The sequence below is a fragment of the Tamandua tetradactyla genome, chromosome 11 (genome assembly GCF_023851605.1).
Source record: "Tamandua tetradactyla isolate mTamTet1 chromosome 11, mTamTet1.pri, whole genome shotgun sequence".
Taxonomy (NCBI): domain Eukaryota; kingdom Metazoa; phylum Chordata; class Mammalia; order Pilosa; family Myrmecophagidae; genus Tamandua; species Tamandua tetradactyla.
In genome coordinates, this window is record NC_135337.1 from 10,514,986 (window position 1) to 10,539,964 (window position 24,979).

A 24,979-nucleotide genomic window follows, 5' to 3' on the forward strand; every position below is an offset into this window, starting at 1 on the left:
TCACTACTCCTTTCTTTCTTGGGTCCACAGCATTAGAGAGAGAAGGGTCCAGCAGGAGTAATCCTGGGGAGGCCTGCTTGTTTGCTGTAAGGAGAGGACACTGGATTGATTAACTGTGCAAACCTCCCTTTAAGTGTGTATGTAACGGAACTACTGGAAATGGTGGTGGAAATGGAGCACATGTTACAAAAACATAAGAATTGAAGGTGCGGTGAAATAGGAGTGTGCAGATTTCCCCCTCCCATTAAATAACAAACTTGTAGGAACACTAAATAAGACGGATAATAAAATAGAGGTGGTAGGCTGTCAGTTCTGAAAATTATGAACCAAGAAAATATGAGAGGTGGGGCGAGACAGAGGCCAAACCAAATGTGACAGCTATGTTTGCTAAAAAATGAATAAATAAATAAAAGATCAGGATCCAAAATCCTGAAATCCCTGGAAGATCACTGAGAAATAACCAATGCAATTAAAGTATTAGCAAAAGGTCAAACAATCAAACCCGTGCAAAACCTCTCTAAGAGCCCTACTTAGCCAGCAAGTGAAACTATCATTGCAAAGGAATATTCTGCTGCGGAATTCATTCAATTGGGAACAACTTCCTCTAATAGCCAAGAATTAGACATTTTGGCCTGTATGTGCCTAAAATTTCCATACCTGCTAAGGAAATTCCCTTATGATTACATTAAAAGAATGAGCGTAAAGGAGGGCAAAGGCATTAGGAATCCCTATCAACTTCTCTACTTTGATAACTAGGATGCAAAATTGTGAGCTAGTTCTGGCTTGACTCTAACTCAGTGCCCTATACTAGTGGGAAGACGCCCCTACACGGCAGGCTAACATGCCTAGGAAAGTTTTGACAAAAACATGAAAACAAAATACCATCATGCACTTCAAAATTCATCTCAAATTTCATCTTTTATTTCGGGGGGCAAGGGGGCAGTATAAGATCTGGAGTGCAGGTGAGCCTGTCAAAGGGCAGGGACATCCCAGGCAGGAGGAAGGGCTCAGGGCTGGAACTTGCCTGGGGCTGGGATGCTCTGGGTCACTGGTGGGAGAGAGGTGGCTGCCAGGACTGGCCTAGTCTCCCTGGGGACGGCTAAGCCACCTGACCAGCTGGAGACAAGCAGGGTGACCCCAAGGCTGACAGGCGTCAGGGCCACTTAGAAGCAGCCCCTTGACCATTTGAGCCCGTTCTTCTTCCTGTGAAGAAGGGTGGGGTGGGCTCTCTTCTTCATTTTCTTCCCCTAAACATGGGCAGGTCTCTCTCCAGCCAACACAGCAAGCCATCTCACCACCCTACCCCTGTCTACGTGGGACATGACTCCCAGGGGTGTGGACCTTCCTGGCAACGTGGGACAGAAATCCTGGAATGAGCTGAGACTCAGCATCAAGGGAATGAGAAAACCTTCTCGACCAAAAGGGGGAAGAGGGAAATGAGACAAAGTGTCAATGGTTGAGTGATTCCAAACAGACTCGAGAGGTTATCCTGGAGGTTATTCTTACGCATTAAGTAGATATCACCTTATTCTTCAAGATGTAATGGAGAGGCTAGAGGGAACTGCCTGAAAATGTAGAGCTGTGTTCCAGTAGCCATGTTTCTTGAAGATGATTGAATAATGATATGGCTTTCACAATATGACTATGTGATTGTGAAAACCTTGTGTCTGATGCTCCTTTTATCTACTATATCAACAGAAGAGTAGAACATATGGAATAAAAATAAATAATAGGGGGAACAAATGTTAAAATAGATTTAGTTTGAAATTCTAGTGATCAGTGAAAGCCAGGGGTAAGGGGTATGGTAGGTATAATCGTGGTTTTTTTTTCTGTTTTCATTTTACTCCTTTTTCTGTTGTCTTTTTATTTCTTTTTCTGAATGGATGCAAATGTTCTAAGAAATGATGAATATGCAACTAAATGATGATTTTGGGAATTACTGATTATGTTAACATTTTATTTCATGTGTTAAAATTTTTTTAATTAACAAACAAATTGAAAAAAATAACAATTAAACAAAAATAAAATAAAACAAATAAACATAAATTTGAAAAAAAAATCTTCAACAAAATACTGCAAACTGAATCGAATAGCAGATGAACAGAATTATGCATCCACAACCAAGTGGGTTTTATGGTTTTATCCTGAGTATGCAAGGATAGTTCAACACAAGTAAATACATTAATGGAATAAAATACATTGACAAATCTAAGGGGAAAAAAAACAAACTCATCTCAACTGAGGCAGAAAAAGCACTTCACAAATCTAACAGATTTTCTTGATAATAACACTTTGAAAGACAAGAATAGAAGGAGAAATTACTCACTATGATAAAAGGCATATATGAAAAACCCACAGCTAGTATTGTACTCAATGGTAAAAGAATAAAAGCTTTCCTTCTAAGATCTGGAACAAGACACAGATATTCACTCTCACCACTGTTGTTTAACACTGTATGGAAGTTCTAGCCAAAGCAATTAGGCAAGAAAAAAAATAAAAGTTTGGAAACGTGGTAATAAAACTTACACTATTTTCATATGACATGATCCTATATGCATAAAGTTCTGAAAAATATATATCAAAGCTACTAGAGCAAATAAGTTCAGCAAAGTGGCAGGATACACGATCAAGATGCAAAAATCAGCAGTTTCTATATACCAGTAAAGAAAAAGAAATCCATTTACAGTAGCATTTTAAAAAACCAAATATATAGGAATAAATTTAATCAAGGATGTAAAGGACCAATATTTAGAAAACCACAAAACACTGCTAAAAGAAATCAAAGAAGACCTAAGTAAATGGAAGGACATTCCATGTGCATGAGCTGGAAGACTAAATATCACTAAGATCTCAATTCTACCCAAACTGATTTACAGAATCAATGTGATTCCAATAAAAATTCCAACAGCCTACTTTAAAGAAAGGGAAAAGCCAATTATCAAATTTATTTGGAAGAGTAAGGGGCCCCAAATAGCCAAAAAATCTTGAAAAAGAAAAATGAAGTTGGAGGACTCACACTTCCTAACTTTAAAGCAGAGACAAAGCTACAGTGGTCAAAACATCATGGTACTGGCATAAAGATGGGCATATTGATCAATGGAGCCAAACTGGGAATTCAGAAATGGGCCATGTATTTATGTCAACTGATCTTTGACAGCTGCCAAGTCCACTCAACTGTGATAGAACAGTCTCTTCCACAGAACTGAAGACTTGTGTACTTGAAAGAACTTTGTCAGAAGGTGAAAAGGAAACCTCTCAATGGGAGAAAATATTTGGAAACCACATACCTGATAAGGGTTTAATATCCAAAATATATAAAGAAATCCAACAACTGAACAATAAAAAGAAAAACTACCTAATTAAAAAATGGGCAAAAAACTTGAATAGACATTTTTCCAAAGAGGAAAGACAAATGGATAAAAGCCACATGAAAAGATGCTCAACATCACTAGTGATTAGGGAAATACAAACCAAAATTACAATAAGTTATCAATTCACACCTACTAAAACAGCCACTATTAAATAACAGAAAACTGTAAGAGCTGGAAAGAATGTGGAGAAACAGGAACACTTTCCACTGCTGGTGGGAATGTAAAATGGTGCAGCCACCGTGAAAGAAAGTTCGGTGGTTCCTTAAGAAGCTAAACAGAGAATGACCATATGATCTGGCAAACCATTGCCAGATCAGGTATATATCCAGAAGAACTGAAGGCAGGGATGCAAACAGACATTTGCACACTTATGTTCATAGCAGCATTACTCACAATAGCCAAAAGATGGAAACAACCTAAGTATCCATCAACGATAAAGGGATAAACAAAATGTGGTATATACATATATGATGGAACATTATTCAGCAGTAAGAACAAATGAGGTCTTGATGCATATGACAACATGGATTAACCTCAAAGACATTATGTTGATTAAAATAATAGACACAAAAGGACAAATATTGTATGATTTCACTAATATGAACTACATATAATGAACAAACTCCTGGAGTTACTATCTAGAATATAGATTACCAAAACATAGAATGTGGGTAGGGAATGGTGAGTTGATGCTTAATCTGTGCATAATTTTAAATAAGGTTGACCGTAAATGTTTGGAAATGGATAGAAGTGATGGTAGCAAGTTATTACGAGTATAATTAACAGTACTGAATTGTGTGTGTGTGGTTAAAAGGGGAAGGTTAGGGTAGTGTATGTCACTAGAACAAAAGCCAGAAAATGAAATATGGGACTTCTCATATCTCTTATTTTTCCTTTCGGTGAAAGCACCCCGACTCCCCATTGGGAAACAACCCGGTCTTCCTGAATGCATTTTTGGTGGGAATGTCAATCAGTGCCCCACCTTCCATTGGGCAACAAAGAGACACGTGACCCAAACTCAAGGTAGGCCAATCAGGCTGTCTCCCAGGAAGATCAAACTTGAGTAGCATAATTTATGATCATGGTACATTAAAGACACTGCTGATTTCTGCTACCTAGGTCTCCATCCCTCCCCAAACTACTTTAGTTCTCTCTGGGGCATCCTAAGGTCTGGTTGTTCATCTTTTGCTTAAATTCTGTGAATTACTCAATAGCCTTCAAATAAACTTTTTTTCTGTTTAAATTAACCATATTAATCATTTATTTATTCTTTCATTGAACAAATATTTATTATCGAATGCCCACCATATACTGCTGGGGAAACAGTGTGAAATAAACAATGTTTGTTTTATTGCTTGCAACCAAAGAACCTTAATAAAGTGATACATGTAAACATTTCACTGCTTCATAAGATATGTGCTAATAGTTTAAGTCCAAAGCTTGTGAGATGAATTTTGAAGTTTGAAATCTGATGGCAATAAAATTAATTTTCTTGATTACTCCAAGGCACAGAAAGGCATGCTTAAGAAAGAAAAGGTATCTAAAATAGCTGTCAGGATGTGAAGGTTTCCTTACTCTATAGTTCAGGGATCTGCAAATCAAATTCAGTCTACTACCTTTTTCTTGAACAAAGTGTGAACTGATTATGGCTTTTAGAGTCTCATTTTCTTTTCTTAATCATAAGAAAAGTACTTTGTGGCATGTGAAAATTATATGAAATTCAAATTTCGTAAATAAAGTTTCACTGGAACACAGCCATATTTGTTTACATATCATCCATAAGTGCTTTTGCCCTACAACAGCAGAGCTGAATATTTGCCACAATGATCATATGGTCCTAAAAACCTAAAATATTTATTATCTGGTCCTTTATAGAAAAAGTATGCTGAACCCTGCCCTGGTTTATCAGATGAACATTAACTTATCTTCAGGAATAATGGCAAGAAAAGAATAGAAAATGTTAGAAAAGAGGATACAGGAAAAGGAATAAGTTAATCGTAACTTTACTGAATCACCATTTACAAAATACTGTTTTAAGCACTTTACATGTATTAATATTTTTAATCCTTACAACATTCCTATGAGGTGGGAACTATTATCCCCATTTTATAGATGAGACACAGAAAGGCTAAAAGAAACTTGCCCAAGCTCAAAAGACATAAACTACACAACCAAAATTACAACCATTCTGGATTTTTCAGCCACCTTCTCATTTACTTAATCTGTTCATCTAAAATACTGATTTTCCTTGAAAATTAAAGTATTCCAAATTCTGTGGATGAACCAACACTGGAATACATGAAGAGGCAGTAAGTAGCAATGCATTCCTTAGCAGAGCCTGAGAGATTACAAAGATCTATGCCTATGTAATATCTCTTCTTTCTTAAAGGCAGCAAACTTGAGAAGATTACACCTTGGATTCAGCCACTGCCCTCACTGAACTCAGAAGCACATGCAAACTCTTTTATGTAGGCTAAAATAAAGCATGTTCTCTCCCATGTGCTTTTTTTTGCCTTACCCATCATGACCACTTAAATAAGAATCTCTGGATGGCAGAAGGAGGACATGGCTATTTCTCAAAGCTTCTCAGTTAATTCTAACATACAGCCAAGCCAAGATTGAGACTTCTCTCCTTTCAAGGAGAAAAGTAGAAGTTAAAAGAAAAAATAGGGATATGAGGGGTGGGAGCAAGTGTAGTGATGGGTGGACTCGACAAAGCATGTCTTTGAAGAATGCAATGTTTACTTAGTACCACAATGTATTAGTAAAGATTGTTTCTAGTCTTCAAATCACTTTTACATCTAAAGACTTAAAAACAAAAAAGCAAGTGTGAAAAGAAAATGAAGTATTTCTATATATCCACTTATGTTTACAGAAAATGTCTAAAGGATATGAAGCAAACTGATAACCATTATTGTTAGCCTATCTGTGTTTTTTCTTTATAACTTTTACTTTCTGTACTTATTCTTTTTACAGTGTATTAATTAAAAAAAAATTTTTTTTAAAGTGTGACAATGGATTTTCAAGAATTAGTTTAATAATATTTTGAGTAGGAAAGAAATTACTATGTGAAAAGTTATTAAATATTACTTGCTATTTTCCTGAAAAGTAGTTTACTTTTAATCAGAGCTCAAAACAGCAAAATTAAATCTCACAACTTCTTTGTGCATTGGAAATGTATATTCTTACAAACTTATTTTAAAAATCCTTTCTCCCAGATGGCTATTTCTAATTTGAAGTCTTACTGGTAATAATTTATCACAATCCTTAGTGTGAGGGAAAATATATTTTAAATAATGAGAAATAATAAAATGGAAATTTGAAATTTTACAAATACAAACATCTATCACACACATCTAACTTTTGTAATAGCTTATAATAATCTCACATAACATTTAGCTACAATTATATCCTCTTTATATGGGCTATTCATTTAAATGCATTTGAATTAAATGAACCTTTATATGGCTTCAGCCTTAAGAAAACCAGTAGGCAATGAGGGTGGTAAGACAGTATCCAAGCAATCCCATAGGCCTGACCAAAGGTCTCAAGTCACAGAGTTAATGTGCCAGCATGGGTTGTCATTTGTTTGCTGTTGTGATTCTGCAATAAAGGACCTGGCTTCACATATATTCACAAAGTGCTTAAATTAAATTGTGCACCAAAGAATAAAATCTCCAACCTGCTTAAACGGTAAACCTTACCAGAGAAAATCACATTTGAGATATTTATTTCTTTAAGTATACTGTGCATTATTAAATAAGAAGTTGGGAAGAGCGATAAGCTAAACATATCAACAACACAAAAGAAAAAAAGACCACCTCTCTCCATTAGGAGAATACCTGGTTCTTCACTTCCCTAGAGGAAGAACCATGACCCAAAGCAAGGTGAACCTCTGTACAAGCCTAAACTCCAAGAGAGACAGTGTTTAGAAAAAAGGTCCTGTCTAAATGGTTCATTATGCTTATCAAATACCATTTATTATACTTATTATGACTGGTCTTCATCCTAATGGTAAGTGTGCTACTCTCTGGGATAAAAATTTTCATTACAGAGGTAAATGAACTTTCAGAACATTGAGAGTATATGAGAATCTCACTTGAGAGTATGTCCTAAAAAGAAAGTTTGCTCACAGATGATATGATAATTAGCAATAGGGTCAGAATTAATACTTAAAGATTTTAGTAATGTTATCACTAAATTTAATTTAAAGGAGAAACTCAGAAAAAAAAACATTATTTAAAAAAAATTAAAGTCCACTGAAAACACTTCTACTTTGGAAATCAAAGGATAATTTCTTTTACAATGCTTAGTGGTTTCCCATAAAGAAACGTGCTTGAATCTAGCAAAAATACTAGTTAGACTGGATTCCATAAAAATCAAATGCTAATTCACAAAAGTATTACCTAATATAATATCTATTCTAATACATTATTAACTTTTAGACTCTAAATTTCAGAAATGAGTGACTCTGAAGACATTAAAAAACTAAAGCAACTCTATAAAAATAAGCAGAAATGGGATAATAGCACAATATATCTAGATAGAAGTATGATTACCAGAAATGCAAAAAAAAAAAAAGGACTAAAAGATTATGTTCTAAATACTTCAATCAACAAGCCAAAGATTAAAAGGAAAATTTGACAGAAATGTTGTAGTTCCAGTATTCCCAGAAAGCACACAATTCAAAAGCTTGTTTGTTCACTTTGCAACTTGGAGGTGCTTGCTTTTAGAATTCTGAATTACTGCCAGGCACTAAAGTTCTCAAGCCTAAAAATGTAATTCCTCACAATCTCTACTATTCTAGTCTAGTTAAAATACATATACTCATCTCTAAAATAAGCTAGCCAAAATTTACATCATAACTTGCAATTTAAAAAATATATAGACAACCTGTCAACTTAATAAAACATTTTATATGTCCAGATATAAAAGCACAACAATATAGCGCTATAATAAAAAAAATCTGGTACCGACACCAAAGTAGGCCAAAAAAAGAATATACAGTGTACAAAGTCTATAAAAAGATTCAAGCATATAAAGTATCTTCCCCTTCCTAAATCATCCAGCAATCCCACCACTAATGGGAATTTATGACACATATTTACAAGCAAAGATGTATGCAAACATGCACACACACACACACACACACAAACCAGGAAACCAAGTCCTTCACTAGAAGAATGGACAAACTACTGTATGCCAATATGGTGGGATATTGCTAAAAGGACAAGAGGTAGAATTATATGTAGTAGCATGATGGCCAAAATATATTAAGATATAATCTATTCCTCTTTTTTAAAAGACAGAAATAGAGATATAAAACTTGGAATCTACACAGGAAAAAGTTGGACAGATTAAAATTGTTTACTGTGGTTGTCCTTGGAAAAAGGGACTTTTACTTTCTAAGTTATCCATACTCCCAAATATGAAAATGCACAACAGAATTCTCAGAATTTATCCTAAGGAAAAAATTAGCTGCAATGATATTCATGACAATTTATATAATAAAAAATTGGAAACCACAGGGAATTAAATTTATAAACGATGACAAATTCATATAATGTAATACTATGCATCCACACTATCCACTAGATATGATATTGTCATTTGTTATTAAAAATTCACAATATTTTAAGAAAAAAGGTAGAAAATATTATGTATATGACCTCATTTTTATTAAAGAAAATAAATGTATATATACATTGAAAACCACTGGGAAAGATGTACAACAAAATGATAAGCTGGGAGGTAGAATTATGGGTGATTTGTTTTTAACTCCCTACATACATTCTCAACAATGACAATGGAAAATTAGCTCTTAAGGGATAAAAAAAGAACTTACTCTTTTAATGTATAAAGCACAGACATACAGTATATAAACAAGTATACAGTATATTGAAGGTATTAAAATTCCATGAGGGAGCAATGAAGAGAAACGTGTCTAAAATTATTTGTGGGGGTGATAGTGATAAAAAGGTTGAGAAACACTAGCTCACTGGTAGTTCCTCATTTTTTTTTCCACAATGAACTTGATATTACTGGGCTTGAATAAGTTATATACATACATTTAACCTAATTAAAAGTAAAAGGAGTATCTTAGAACAACTGGAAGTAAAAACCTAAAATTGTGGAATTGTAACCCACACCAAACTCTGAAATCTGTTCTACAACTAATTGTGCTGTGCTTTGAAATTTATTGTTTTGTATATCTGTTATTTTTTCACAAAAAAGGGGAAAAAAGTTGTTTGTGATGATAAAAAAAAAAATAATTATTCCTCCTATATTCTGGAGCAGCTGGAGGGAAAAATCTGAGATGATGGTATGGTAGCCCATGACAAACTCTGGGATTTGTCCTGTAACTACTTGTTGAAGAGTGCCTTGAAAACTAGTGCTTTTTTCTTTCTTTGCTTTGTATGTATGCTATATTATACAGTACAAAAAGTTAAAAAAAAAAAGTAAAAGGAGATACACTATGAAAAGTTAGACATCATAACTCAATTTTTATTCTTGAATATAAAATTTACTTTTACTCCAAAGCCTCAAAAAATACAACACAAAAATTGAAAGTATAATAATGAAAGCATATACAGAAATAAACTGAAAAAGCACTGCATCAGAATCATCTAGAGATCACCTATAGTAGTAAAATACAGATTCCGTGGCCTTACCTAATCAATCAATACCTCTATGGGTAGGACAAGGGAATCCGTATTTTCAAGTATGTTTTTTAGAACCACAGGAGTTGCTTTTATTAAACCAGGCATACTATTCCATGAAAATGTGAACTCCAGACAGATAAATATATTTTAATTTGATCTAGGACAATTTTTTAGAATTATGTACTGAGGTGATAAAAATAAAAATAATCAGAGCCAAAAAATGTGGAAACCCCCCTCAACTCCTCCCTTTCCTTTAATGAACTTAAAGATTTAAATTTCTTCATAAACTATCAAATACACACTATTATTTATTATTGCACAAGCTATTATGAGATATATAAAAGGTATTATGAATAATATAAAAGAAATAAGCATTCATAAATTCTGTCATGAAAATAAACTTACATCATTATCATCATTATCACAGTGTTGTAGAATAACACGAGTTTACCTAAATCTGCAAACACCAGCATTAACTGCTGACCTTCTCTGGGCACCATTATTCAAAAAGAAATAAAGTTTTCAATCCTACGATGAAACTTTAACAAGTAAAGAACAAAAGTCACCACCCTCCAGTAAGAATACCTGTACTGGCTACATTCAATTCAGCAGAGACCTGTTTAGCAAATGAGCCTTGGAACACTGAGGATTCGAAATTATGCCTACCATCAGATTACAGACTTCCCATGTTAACCCAAAATGTTAAACCCCAAATGTCAAGTATTTATTATATGCATAAATAACGAAGCTACCTAAATGCATAGTTAATAGTCCCACTTAATTAATGGGGAATACAGAGGGTTAATTAAAATAGGATATATAAAGTGTAAGATATTGTTCCAGTCCCTAGGGATTTTACACTCCAGTCTATTACAAACAATATTTAAGTGCTTTTTTTGTATACCAGAAAGACATATACCAATTTATTTAATCCTCAAACAAGCCTAAGAAATAAATACTGTTCATATTCCATTATATAGACAAGAAAACTGAGAAACCAAGGGGTTAAGCAGTAACTGATTGATACATGCACTCTTTCACCCAGGGCTCTGTCTGCTGACCACAAATACATTATCAAACGAACAAGTAAAACGTGGCATAACATTTATAGAAGTTTAATCCTGTTATTAAAAACTTACCTACAAAACAGCATATAAATGAATGTAACAGAGATAAACCATAATCAGAACATTCAAATGAGAGGTTTCCAAGGTTTGTTATCAATAATAACAACACTTTTCCTATTTTTCTCATTCTCTACACCCAGAAAAGCAACTCAATTTTGCATTGATTTTAGTTTGGAAAGTATAGACTTTTATTCTAACATATAATTACATCCTAGGGAATGCATTCTACCTTTTAATTCATTTGTAAAGCCTCTGACTAATTTTATCCTTAAGAATTCTCATCTTCAAAAGTTTTATTAAATTTAACTTCACATTCTGAAATGAATCCATTTAGAGTTTTTAAATTTCCTGATTATAAATATATGAACAATGTATCAGACACAGGAAATAAAAGTTTAAAGAAGAAAATAAAAATCACCTGTAATCCCACAATATAAAGATGATAACTTAGGTCCTTTAAGAGTGTTACCTTTTTGCCCATATTCTACATAGCAAAAGACATTTGTAAAAATAAGAACTCAATTCATACTACATAAACATTAGGAATCAGCTTTTATCCCTTAATAAAGTAGTTTTTAAAAAAAGTGTGCATATGTATATATATATTTTTTATTTCTGTATATGCTTTCATTATTATATTTTCAAATTTTGTGTCGTATTTTTTAAGACTTAGGAGTAAAAGAATAAATTTTATATTCAAGAATAAAAATTGAGTTAAGAAGTCTAACTTTTCATAGTATATCTTTTTTTAAATTTTTTTATTGTATAATATTATATATATTATAATACAGACAAATGCAACTGTATATTAGGTTTTCTACAATATACTTTGGCTTACAGAACTAAAAAATAGTGTCATAATGTGAAAATTAACCAGAGGGTAGGAGGGGATGGTTGGTCCTTCACTTAAAGAGCTCTTCCTCATTTGCAAGTATTTGTATGTTACAGAAAATCATTTTTAAATTCTCTTTGAAGTTTATTTGCACTATTAAAAAGCTTCCTATGTTCATCTTCAACACATGGAGGACAATAAACACTCATGGTTAGGGAAGTGTTCTGGCTGCAAAAGATCTGTAGCAATCCACTGTAAGCCACACGCTCAGCATAGAACACTTGAACCGAAGCAGAATTAGCTAAGAAGACCAAAAAGCAATGCTTCTTTCTTTACATCCAGTATCTAAGAGCTACTACTGCTTATATATACTTGCACGCAGATGCTGCTGAGTGGTGACACGAAATCAAGCTTGTTCTACTGATGACAGGAGTCCAAGTCTAAAGCATAATGGGAATAAAAGGATGACTACATTATCTAAAACCCTCCTACCCATAGTTGGGGCTGTGATTTAAGGTGGTTCTTGAATTATAATACTGTCATATTCCGATGTAAAAGATATGACATTTGAGTTAAATACTAGTCAGAAGTTATCAAACATGTATTTAAAATTCACTAAGAGATATTTTACAATGAAGTTTGTCATAAGTGTTAAACTTGGTATTTAAAAGGAACTCTCTTTAAAACAGAGTATACTATTTGGCCAGTTTTTGAGTTACCAAAGTCCCAGGCTTCTATCATTTGGATACAAAAGAAACACAACCACAATAATGTAATATCTTAAAATCTACACTTACATATAAAGGTGGGTCTAATTATTTATAAGTTTCACCTTTCCAAAAGCACATGGCCATGAATGGATTTTTTTCCTAAGTTGCTCTACCTGATATGCTTAAAGAAATTTTTAAAAATTCTACCTACATCTGAAAAACAAGGAATGTCAATAATGCAAGGTGTTGAAAATAGATGGTAGTTAATATTTTAAAACTTTAACTTACGTGTGAGACTAAAGCAAAAATGTTTATTTGGTACAAAATTTATATTTCGACTGGCACATTTCCTAATATAACTTAGGTGAACAGCTTAATCGACACCTAAGTACATGGAAACCTGAGTAGGGCATGGGATTTTGTAGGCTTGTCCAGAGTGATGCCTCGATAAATCTCAGAAGGATTTGAACAGTGAATAAAAAATATTTGCAAAGTCCCATTGGGAGAATGGTGAGAAAGGGGGGAAAATTCAACTTTCCCAAGTAGAGAATTCTTGATATTCTCACAAGCAGTGGGGACAACCAAAGCAACAGGCTGAGCCCCCAATCTTGGGGTTTGTTCATATGAACTTAACCCCGCAAAGGATAGGCTAAGCCTACTTAAAATTAGGCCTAAGAGTTAACCCCCAAGAGAACCTCTTTTGTTGCTCAGATGTGGTCTTTCTCTCTCATCCAACACAACAAGTAAACTCACTGCCCTCCCCCCTCTCTACGTGGGATATGACTCCCAGCGGTGTGGACCTTCCTGGCAACGTGGGACAGAAATCCTAGAATGAGCTGGGACTCAGCACCAAGGGATTGAGAAAACCTTCTCGACAGAAAGAGGGAGGAAAAAAATGAGAAAAATAAGTGTCAATGGCTGAGAGATTCCAAACAGAGTTGAGAGGTTATCCTGGAGGTTATTCTTACGCATCAAATAGATATCACCTTTTTAGTTAAGGCCTAACAGAGAGGCTGGAGGGAACTGCCTGAAAATGTACAGCTACACAGTCCCAGGAGCCATGTTTCTTGAAGATGATTATAAAATGATAAAGCTTTTGCAGTGTGATTGTGTGACTGTGAAAACCTTGTGTCTGATGCTTCTTTTACCTTATGGACAGATGAATAAAACATACGGATTAAAAATAAATATAATAGGGGGAACAAATGTTAAAATAAATTTAGTAGATTGAAATGCTAATGATCAATGCAAGGGAGGGCTAAGGGATATGGTATGTATGAATTTTTTAATTTTTATTTCTTTTTCTGAATTGATGCAAATGTTCTAAGAAATGATCATGATGATGAATATACAACTATGTGATGAAAAAAGAGTGTTCATATTGTATGCTGATTGGTTTTATTAATAAAAATTAAAAAAACAAGAAGATGTAATGGAGAGGCTGGAGGGAACTGCCTGAAAATGTAGAGCTACACAGTTCCAGTAGCCATGTTTCTTGAAGATCATTGTATAATGATATAGCTTTCGCAACATGACTGTGTGACTGTGAAAACCATGTGTCTGATGCTCCTTTTATCTACCTTATTGACAGGCAAGTAAAACATAAGGAACAAAAATAAATAACAGGAGGAATAAATGTTAAAATAAATATAGTAGACTGAAATGCTTGTGATCAATGAAAGGAAAGGGTAAAGTGGTATGGTATATATGAATTTTTTTTTCTGTTTTATTTTTATTTCTTTTTCTGAATTGATGCAAATGTTCTAAGAAATGATCATGATGATGAATATACGACTGTGATGATACTGTGAATTACTGATTTTATATGTAGAACGGAATGATCATGTTAAGAATGTTCATATTTGTTATATTTTAAAATTAAAAAATTAATAAAAAAAGAAAAAAAAATTCTACCTCCATCCATTTTTAGAGATACACATCTATAGGACAAGTTGTATATATGTATGCAAAACAATTTCCTGAAGCATGAAAACTTCACACCAGGGGGTTAGTATATCATTACTAAACCAACGGTGTGAATAGAATTTAGAAACAGTAGGATACAGCAGTAGAGCAGTCTAAAGTTGTCATATACAAAGCTAGCAACAACAACAACAAAAACATATATACTGAGTACACAAAGAACAAAAATATCACGAGTTATCTCTTATAGATCTATCATACTATAACCTTTGTCTCAGAAAACTAGAAACAAATTTTAAAATATGTCCCTTCTTCACAAAACCCCTCTTCATTCTAAGTTTATTGTATTTCTAACTCAAACCAACAAGACAGATACCATATTTCAAGAAGGAGTAATCATTATACTGCCACAAACAAATTGAATATATCCTTTCTGAAGATCCCTGTAGGTCTAGTGTCGGCTATACCAAGGGTTAAACGTTTCAATTACTGTTATTCTACCAACCCATTTCAGGATACTATGGCAAACTATTAAAAGGTTAAAAAAAATAATTAAGAGATACAAACAGAATCAAAAGATGATGATATAATAAATGTGAATATAAGGATCTAAAGCAGATTTTGAAAGTATTTTAATTGTGATAACATATATAGAACTTTCCCATTTTAATCACTTTAAGTAGACAATTCAGGGGTGTTAATTACAATCACCACCACCCATTACCAGATTTTTTTTTGTTTGAAACAATGAAAGATTATTCAGATTACTCAGCAAAACTAAGGGGAAATTATACTTTCCAAATTTCTGCTCTTTATTTCCCTATTAAGGATTTTTACTGTGTGATTTATTTTAAGTAACTTGAACCTCATTAAGGGGTGGGGGGGAGGGCCATCTACAGAGGAAAAAAGATAAATGAAGTCAATTACTTCTTAAGAAAATTTCCGAAACAAAAGGAAAGGAAAACTCAAAATAGTGCAATACACTGAAAAAAAGGATTACAGGGACAGAGGCAATCTGTCATATATTTACTCACCAAGTCATTCATTCATGTTTGTATATAAACAAGATACAAATATTTATTGATCACCTACTTTATGCTATGTACTGCAACAGTTTTTTATTTTGGAAGTTTACTATCAAGTTAATACTCTATAATTAGAGCTGTGTGAATTTTTATAAATTATATAACTACTTTGCATTTCATCTGTAAAAACAATAACAATATATTAAATTGATCTGCCATGCAGATTAAATAGAATACAATGGGTCTACCTTTAAAATTCCCTTCTCCTTTTAGGTCCCCCTAGGATTAAAACGTGTATCAGCGGTTTCTAACCTTAACTACGAAAAAAATCTCTTTTATTATAACTTTCTCCATGGACTCCATATCTAAAGGATTTTGTCTGCATATACATTGTTGTTTTTATTAATCAGATAAAGAGTTGCTATTTAGAACTCTCAAATTGTCAAAGGACTTAAAAAGTAACAAAACTCAATGCTAAAGTCTTGAGGTACAAGCATAATATTTTATTTCATTAACAACCTGCAATCACCACAATGTATGATAAAGATTTATGATGATTTACCCCCCAAACAATTGGGGGTCAAGATAATAATTAGTCAAAGCAAAGATGCACAATAAATCTATTGAGGCCATAATACAAACCTATTGAGAACAAATATACAATTTTCATTAGGCTCTCAGCAATACTAAAAGTAATTCATTCCTATCTTTGCAGACTCCTGGGAAAAACATACTTTATGTAATATAGGTTAGTCATTTTGTAAGTCTGGAGAAACTACTGGTTACCCTACAGATTTGTTTTAAGCCACTATCATGTTAATAACACCATCTCCAAATTCAAAAGTTACAAATATTCATTCACAAAGACAGGTAAATAATATCCAGTGTCTTCCCTTCGTATTTTTAAAAAGAAAAATCCAAACCCTTCACTATGGACCTATTTGATTTGTCCCCTGCCAACTTTGATATCATCTACAGTCTCTTCCCCGCTTAGCAAAGAAATCTTCCTCGCTATTCCCCCAAACATGACTAGCAGGGTTCCACTTCAGGGTCTTTGCATCAACAGGGCCCTCTGCTTGGTTCACTTTTCTTGCAGATCTTCACACAATTGGCTTTTTCTCATTTAGGTCTCAGATTAAATATCATCATCCCAAGGAGATTTTCCTTAACACCCAACCTAAATCTTTCAACTACTCCATCACTGCACCCTGTTATAATTTCTTCATGGCATTTATGACCTCTGAAATTACCTTGCTTGTTTGTTTACTGTTTCTCTTCATAACCACCAACTTCCCACTTGTAAAAAAGGCCTCTGAAAGAGGTCTTATTCACTGCTCTCTCTCTCTGGTTATTAGAACAGTACCAGGCACCCTATAATCACTCAATAAATAATTGATGGATGACTAACCAAATGATTTAACATTATTTTTGGAAAGGACTCTGATTTCTTAGTCAAATACTTTAATTTATCATTCATAATTGTTGATCTAAAAGGAATAAGAAAAGAATGTTCTTTTGCTAAAGAGAACAAGACAAATGTACTTAATATTCTATTCAGCCAGTGAGCTTCGTTTTTCCCTTTGCATTTTACTCCTTCGGGCTTGAAGGATACAAAAATCATGTTTCACATACTTCATGTCACCTCACATAAAAATTGAATGAGTTGCCTTACGAGAGTATACCATGAACTGCTAGCTACTCAATCTAATAATTGATTTTTCCTGCCAAGATACAAGCAGGTTTCTAGGAATGCAAGACGTGCGGACTAAGAAGGCTACAATTGTCATCCTGGTGACAGTGCCAAAATGGCTCAGGACAGGGAAAGCCCACTGGAGGAAGAACCTGTTCTCTCCGTTTTAGTTTTAGGAGGATGAAGGGGAATGAAGGTGGTGCACGGTGAACTGGAGGATGACTATAGTTCTGATTTCGTTAACAAGCACGTATAAATATTCCTGAAGCAATTCAAAACAGATGCAGTTGCAATCTTAGATTCTGGGACATTAAGTCACTGTTTTGAGTATCTAAGGTTCCTAAAGTAAATGTGACGTCAAATATCGTTTAGCTGGCAAGATCTGGGCTTTTACAGCTTCACCTAAGAAAAACATACTAAATGTAAAAAGAAAAACTCACTAAAATCCCCAAAACTATGTGGCTAAATCTGCTTATTAATTTAAAAATATTTTCAAGGATACTTTTAAAAAGAAGAAATTTTAATAAAAATAATAAGGTTTATTTTTGAGTTTTGAAAACTAAAACAAACATTAATAAAGGTGCAACATCTCAATGGTTTAAAATATATAAATGTCTTGGAAGTATTACGAACATGTATTTATTTTTTTAAAACAAGGGGTTGCTTCTTTTTTCAGCTGGTAATATTAAAAGAAAACAGCAAGCAAGTAATGCAAGTTTATGTGAGTTTACTTATCAGTAGAAAAAATATATTAATATCAATCTTTAGGCTAACTTGCTTACATATTATCCAACCAACTAAAAGTATAAGTAGAGTAGAACCAAGTACTAGAATGACTAGGAATGGATATGCTAACTCATTTTTTTTTTAAAGTGGGAAAATGAAGGAGAAAGGGAGGGAACAGGAGAAGTAAAAGTAGTTTTTTCCTAGGTATCATAACACTTCAATTTCCTACTTTCATTGCTCCATATTTCAATGTCTTCAACATTCTAAGCTGCTTAACAACCAAACAAGAAATTTTTGCCACAAAGATTACCTTTACCTAATTTTTAAAAAAATTTCTTTTAAAAGAAATTCATTCCAATCAACATTCTGGACATGTAAACCTATGATGGTTTTACAAATTATTAATAATATGAGGATTTTGTAATTACCACCCAATGAACATAACATACTATCAAATTGGCAAAGATTTTAAAAACTGACCTACTCAATGCCATTGAAGGTGCTGTGAGACACACACTGTTATACACAGGGTAACCACCCTCTGATCCAGTTATCCCACTTCTGGGAATCTATCCTAAAGAAAGAAAAAAAAACAAAAAACAAAGATGCAATCAAAGATAAATGTACAAAAATGTTTGCCACAGCGTTATTTAAAATAGTAATATAAGAATCAACTTAAAAGTCCCACTTTAAGACACCAACATCCTGTTCAGAGTAAAGAGTAGGATTAAAACTATATATGAAGTATAATTCCAATTTTATAAAAATAAAAAATCTCTGTACATGCAAGGAGAGAACTGGAAGAATGTACATTAAAATGTTAGTAATAACTATCTCTGCATAGTGAGATAATGGTAGATTTTCAGTTACTTCTTTACACTTGTGTTAGTTTGTAAATTTACAACAGTGGAACATGAATTACTTTGACAGAAAAAATATTTAGCAGTTATAACCACTGCTAAATGATCCTGAACCTAACAAGGGCATAGTACTGCGATTAGACACTATTTTCAGTGCAAAGGAAACATCAGACTTGACTGTATAAGAAATACTGCCTCAGATTCAGTAATACTCATGAAACTATATAAGACTCATTATCTAAAAGTCAGCAAATGCTCCAACAGAAAGCATCACAGTTAAATGAATGGTTTTATTGTTTATGTCTATCGAGAATAATAAATATTCAATTAATCTAACTCAAAACACGCAGAGGAAAAACCAGAAAAACTATTTTATATTTTGCAAACTAACTATAATTTGTTGTCTCATAAGCACATCATAGTTGGTGGTAGTGGGGAGGAGCTTGTAAATTAAGCTGGCAAGGTATCAACAATCTCTAGAAATTAAAAATGCACACCAATGCATTTTGCCTATATGCATATTTCTGTCCTAACGTATAGCTAACCTTAGAAGCATTTTAGTCAGTGAGGACAAAATATTAACAAGCTGTTCAACAAAAAACCCTCATGTTAGACACAGAATTAAAACTGTTAACAGGAAAACAACTTCCCTACAATGTGATATGTAGAGAGGACAATAATTTACAAATAAAAAAGGTCTTGGACTGGAGTAAAATAAGCAGTACAGCAAATAATTTTTACTACACTGTATTTTAAACAGTTGGGAAACTATGGCTTCCTCTAATGCTAAAAAATTGTTTGAAAATAAGACACAAATAGCTGCAGAACAACTGAGAGTTTAAAATACTGACACTGATTTTATTTAGAAAAGGAATATCATTCTATTTCTGCTCTACCATGACATTACAACATTTATTTTTAAAACATATGTCAGGCTCTGACAAATATAAATTACTAGAGTATAAATTCCTTAAAGCAGAAACTATACCTTTACATCTGTTTCCATCAAAAAAAATGTAATATACTGGGTCACTCAAAACTTTTGCTCAAACTGAAACATTTTAATGAAATCATGTAATATTTTCACAAGTACAAAATGGATTTTAAAAGGTAGTTCCTAAAGCATCAATGGATTTGAACTAGATATTATAAATTACATAAAATCTAAAACTGAGTGTTAAATTTCAACTGCTAAAATTATTAAATTTGTTGTTGCTTGCTTAATGTTCTACAATACTGTCAACTTGTTTACACGAGAATGATCTTATTCATAGATGAATTTTTAAAATATCTTTGAAAATGCCATGAATGCATTTACTCCCCAGATTACACATCCAACAGATCTGAAATAAGACTGCAATAAGAGAGGATTTCCTACTACTAACTTACAATCTTACAAACTGCATTCAGGACTTGTCCAAAGAAACCGTTGTGCCTGGTTCTTTGTTTCTTACTTTAATAGCTTTGTCTCCGAACCACAAACCCATCCTGAGCAGAACTATCTTTTACCACCAGAATAAATGGGTACAACTTAGTATTTCAATAAACCAAGAACGAGCGATATGTTATTGGGATATACTCTGAATTCAAAGTAAGCTGCTTCAGGTTTTAACTAATACAATAGTGATTTACAAGGAAATCAAGGATTTAGAGTGATTACAAAGAATTTTTTCCCCAGGAAAATTTCTAAATTTATGGAGCCTAAATAATTAAGTCATTAGGGCCATAAAAGAGATAAAAGCTATTAGCTCATTTAATGGTTGAAGGTAATTTCATAGAACATATTTAATCCTCCATTATTAAATGTACTGTGTACTTCTGAAAATTATTTTAAAATGATTATTTTAGACCACTTATAAAAGCATACTATTTCCTGTTTCACCTCCAGCTTAATAATCATAAACAATTTCCCTTTTTTACTGGTGTGTGTGTGTGTGTGTGCATACGTACCTTCTAGCTCTACAAGGCCTATTTGTAAGCGGAAATGAGAGCATGGCATAGATCTCTGTTGAACGGTTCTGTTGATGAGAACATCATGATAACACATAAAGCTAAGCTTACAGAGTTCAATACTCATTTGAAACAAACCGCACTCTTAACCAGTCACCTCAAAGCTGTGCCAAGAGAATTGACAGGGAAGGTGTGAATCATTCAGTGCAAACCCAGAATCACTATCACAAAAATTCAAAATGTGAATGGACCAATACTATCTCTGCTTATGAAAGGCTGAAAAGCCCATAAACACACCACCAGTAATCTCCAAATTTCATGCATTCAAAGGGGGGAAAACAGATACTTTGTATGTCTATTCTTAGCAACATTTGAAAGCGTAAATATTTTTAACACTAATCTTTTCCACAAGACATGAATTTGGCTTTGTCACATAGCAATACATGACATAAAAATGAGCAGGAGACACTTGGAAATACACTGAAGCTTTTTTAATTTGATGAGATTAATTTAAAAAAAAAACATTAGGAGAAAGTTTATGCTCACAATTTTAAAGCCAGCACAACATTAAGATATAAATGCTTAGTGGAGTTATTTTATTGAAATCTAAAATAAGAGAATTTTAGAACCAGAGCTTAGAGGTTATCTGAGATTCAATGAACATTTGCTGGTCCCTAGCCCATGCCAAATACAGTGCTAGGTACTTTAAGAGAATTCATTCAGTTCAACTCATTCACTTTACAGCTGACAAAGTTCTCTGCTCATGCCAAATTGAACCACCTGAATTTCAGAACCAGGAATGTTGAGCAAAGCCCTTAGAGCGTAAAATTTTCTGTAAAACAGACTGGTATCATCCTCTACTCTCAACTAAAGAAAGGTTCAAAGATTAAATGTTAACATCATTTAAAAGTAACAATAGCCTCCGTGTTTTGGATAGAGAACTACAACAACTTAAAAATTACACTGTACAGATTCCTCAAACTAAGTACTACTTGCATAATGAGCCTCTCAAAGTTATATGATTCTAAAGACAACATACAAAACTGAAATTCAGAAAATTACAGATACCTTTAAAAAATTCTTCTGTAGTAAAAAAAGAAAAGAAAAAATTGGATTCCTGACTGGAATGCCTATTTTATATAAAAGATCATCAATTACCCACTAAAAAAGTCACAGGTAACAATAAATATTGTCAAGATCTGGAGTTAACTATTAGATTACAAATTATGACAAAATGTAAAACTCCCTGAGGGCAGAGACCCTGCCTTATTCATTTCTGTATTCTCCCCAAATTAACACCCAGTTGTTAAAGGTTAACAAGTGAGGTGAGCTATACTTACAAACTCTAAATGTGAGTGAATGAAAATGCAATCTAACAATCTAAAAGGTCTCATATTTTTATAAGTCAAATCATTTCTTTAATGTTAACTAATATTACCAAATGCAAGTGGCATTGCTATGAAACACAAACTCAACTGTGGCTGTCACTTTAATTGGTACAACCTGTTCTTTGAAGACAATTCAAATATACCAAAAACACAAGCATATTTATATACTTTGATCCAGTAGTCCATTTTCTGGAAATCAATCCCAAGGAAATACTTCAAAAGAAAGAAAACGTCATTCCACGCATTTAACTATACTTGCAGGGGTGGTGGGACATGTCCACAGCAGGAAGATGGACTATTCTGCAGCCACTGAAAAAGGTTAAAAATGGAAAATATGAAAATTAACCTCTTAATTGGTCTTCCTACTTCCACCTGCCCCTATCACCAAGTTGATTTTACAAACAGCAGCCAGAATGATGCTCGCTCACCAACTTAAGCCAATAGAAAAGTCTCTCCTACTCCAAACTCTCCAACACCTTCCCAATTTCATTCAGTGTAAAACCACTGTACTTAACGTGGCCTCCAAGGCCTTATAATGGTCCCAACTACTTTTCTAGCCTCAACCCTTCTCATTTGCCTTCTTGCTTACTGTCCTCCACCCACACTGGCCTCCTAGCTATCTTCAAAAGGCCACGTACACTCTGGGGTTCTTGCACTTTCAGTGTTCCTGTTATAACCTTCTCCAAGAAAGTACAGATTCCTCACTTTTTTCAGGCGTCGGCTCCAGTCCCACGTCTTCCCTATCTTCTGTGCCACTGTTTCTATCTCATCACTTAACTTTGCTCTTCTCCATAGCACTTATCACCTGAGGTATCTGTTATTTACTTTTTATACTGTCTCTCCTAATACTGCAGGTTGATACAATAATTATCAACTACCCAAAAAAACCACACATATGAACAAGTTTGGAAGAGGAAAAGTTAATAAATTTGATTTGTGAACATTTTCAAGTGCTAATTATATTGCTATGAAGTGGTCTGTACAATAAAAATTATAAGTCAGTCATGATTATGATTTTAAGCTTTAAAAATGGTCAGAACAATCGTATTTCACATGAAAGCTACCAGTGTATTAGTTTAAAACTGACCGGTAATAGCTATTAATGAGAACATTTTCTCCATAAAATTGTTACAACAATCACTCTTAAGTCTTGTTCCCAAACATACAAAGTTTAGTCTGTAAGCTTGAACACAGTCATTCTTGAAACTGAACAGAAAGCAAAGGCTTTTGAACAGTTCTAATGTGGAACTGAATAATGCTCAGGGGTTCCAGTTTACTTTTAAGGGTTCATGGTTTGATTCTGAAGGTTCCTGAAACTGAATGCAAAATTTTGTGCATAAACTCCTATAATTTTTTTCTAGGGAAATAGTCCATATCTCTCATCATATTCTCAAAGGTGTTGGTGGCCTAGAAAAAGTTAAGAATTACTCTTTCACGCTCCTTTTATCCAGGGTATGGACAGATAAGTAAACAAAATATGGATAAAAAAATAGTGGGGGGGATAAAGGGTTAAATAAATTGGGTAGGTGGAAATACAAGTGGTCAATGAGAAGAAGGGGTAAGGAGAGCATGGGATGTATGGGTTTTTCTTTTTATTACTTTTTCTGGAGTGATGCAAATGTTCTAAAAATAATCATGGTGATGAATACACAACTATCTGATGATACTGTGAGCCACTGATTGTATACCATGTATGGACTATGTGTGTGAAGATTTGTCAATAAAAAATTTTTTAAAAAATTACTCTTCTATATACTGGAAGTGAAATGCAATTTTACGCTAACATAAGCTACCTCTCAAAAGGACAGAAGGTACGTAATTCCTAGACACATCTTTGTAATTAATTCATTCAACAAATACCAAGTGCCTACGATGAACCAGGCACTGTGTGATCCTCAACATCTTAATACTACAATATAATTGTACTTTGAAGCAGAATATAATTCAAACCGTCCAAGAAACAAAACTAAAAAGAACATCAACCAACCACAAATATAATTTCAAAACAGAAAGTGTTAAAGAGAAGTATAATAAAGACACAAATGAAGTCCAGGGCTTGAAATTAGTGCTTATCAAGTCAAAATATCACAGGTATCAATTACATCAAACGAAAAAAAAAACTACACATGCGCATACCCACCCCCACACATTGACAGGAAACCCAAAGAAAGTTTCCAAATCCTGTTTCCAGCAGCACCTCTTCTAAGACTGCCCTTCAGCATGCTTTTGAAGGCATGAACTTCAAGCTGATACTTAACTCTTAGCATGATGAAAACAGAAAGAATCGACACCCACCGCCCTGGCAGTGGAATGCAGTGGCCGCCGGTAAGACTGTGACCCACTAACCTCCAGTCCAGCTATTTCCTTACACTTCTTATACCCTCCTCCCCTCAGAGCGATGACAAAACGACCTTCCCTCCAAAAAAACGAATACATTACTCCACAACCCTACTTCTTTTTCTAAGAGGTCAAAAGGTCACCTAAACTCCAGTTCTTAACCCGGTGAGGAGACCCTGCTTTTTAGGCACAAGTGTCTTCCTCTCACCTTTTCCCCCCAGCAGTAAATTACACAATTCCGCGGAAGACACTGCCCTTAACTTCCTGAGTGAGGGAGCGGGCGACAGCCAGTTTGTCTTCCAGTTTGATGGAAGATGAGAATTACACCGTGACCTCTTCCCTGACAAAAATTCAGAGAAGCAGCAGGAAAAGCAAAGC

The 24,979-nt window shown here is 33.8% G+C and overlaps 1 protein-coding gene across 5 annotated transcripts in view; it reads right to left on the reverse strand.

Annotated features, from left to right (window-relative positions):
• The window catches only part of RAP1A (RAP1A, member of RAS oncogene family), a 114,064-nt gene that overhangs the window by 88,203 nt on the left and 882 nt on the right, over positions 1 to 24,979 (reverse strand). For 2 of the 5 annotated variants that reach the window (XM_077119911.1, XM_077119909.1), the window contains exon 2: positions 18,547 to 18,640. The exons of 2 other annotated variants lie outside the window; for them this stretch is intronic. The gene's annotated coding sequence lies outside the window, so the exon portion shown is untranslated. The remainder of the gene's footprint in view (positions 1 to 18,546; positions 18,641 to 24,979) is intronic. One more of the 5 variants, XM_077119914.1, reaches the window with a different exon arrangement.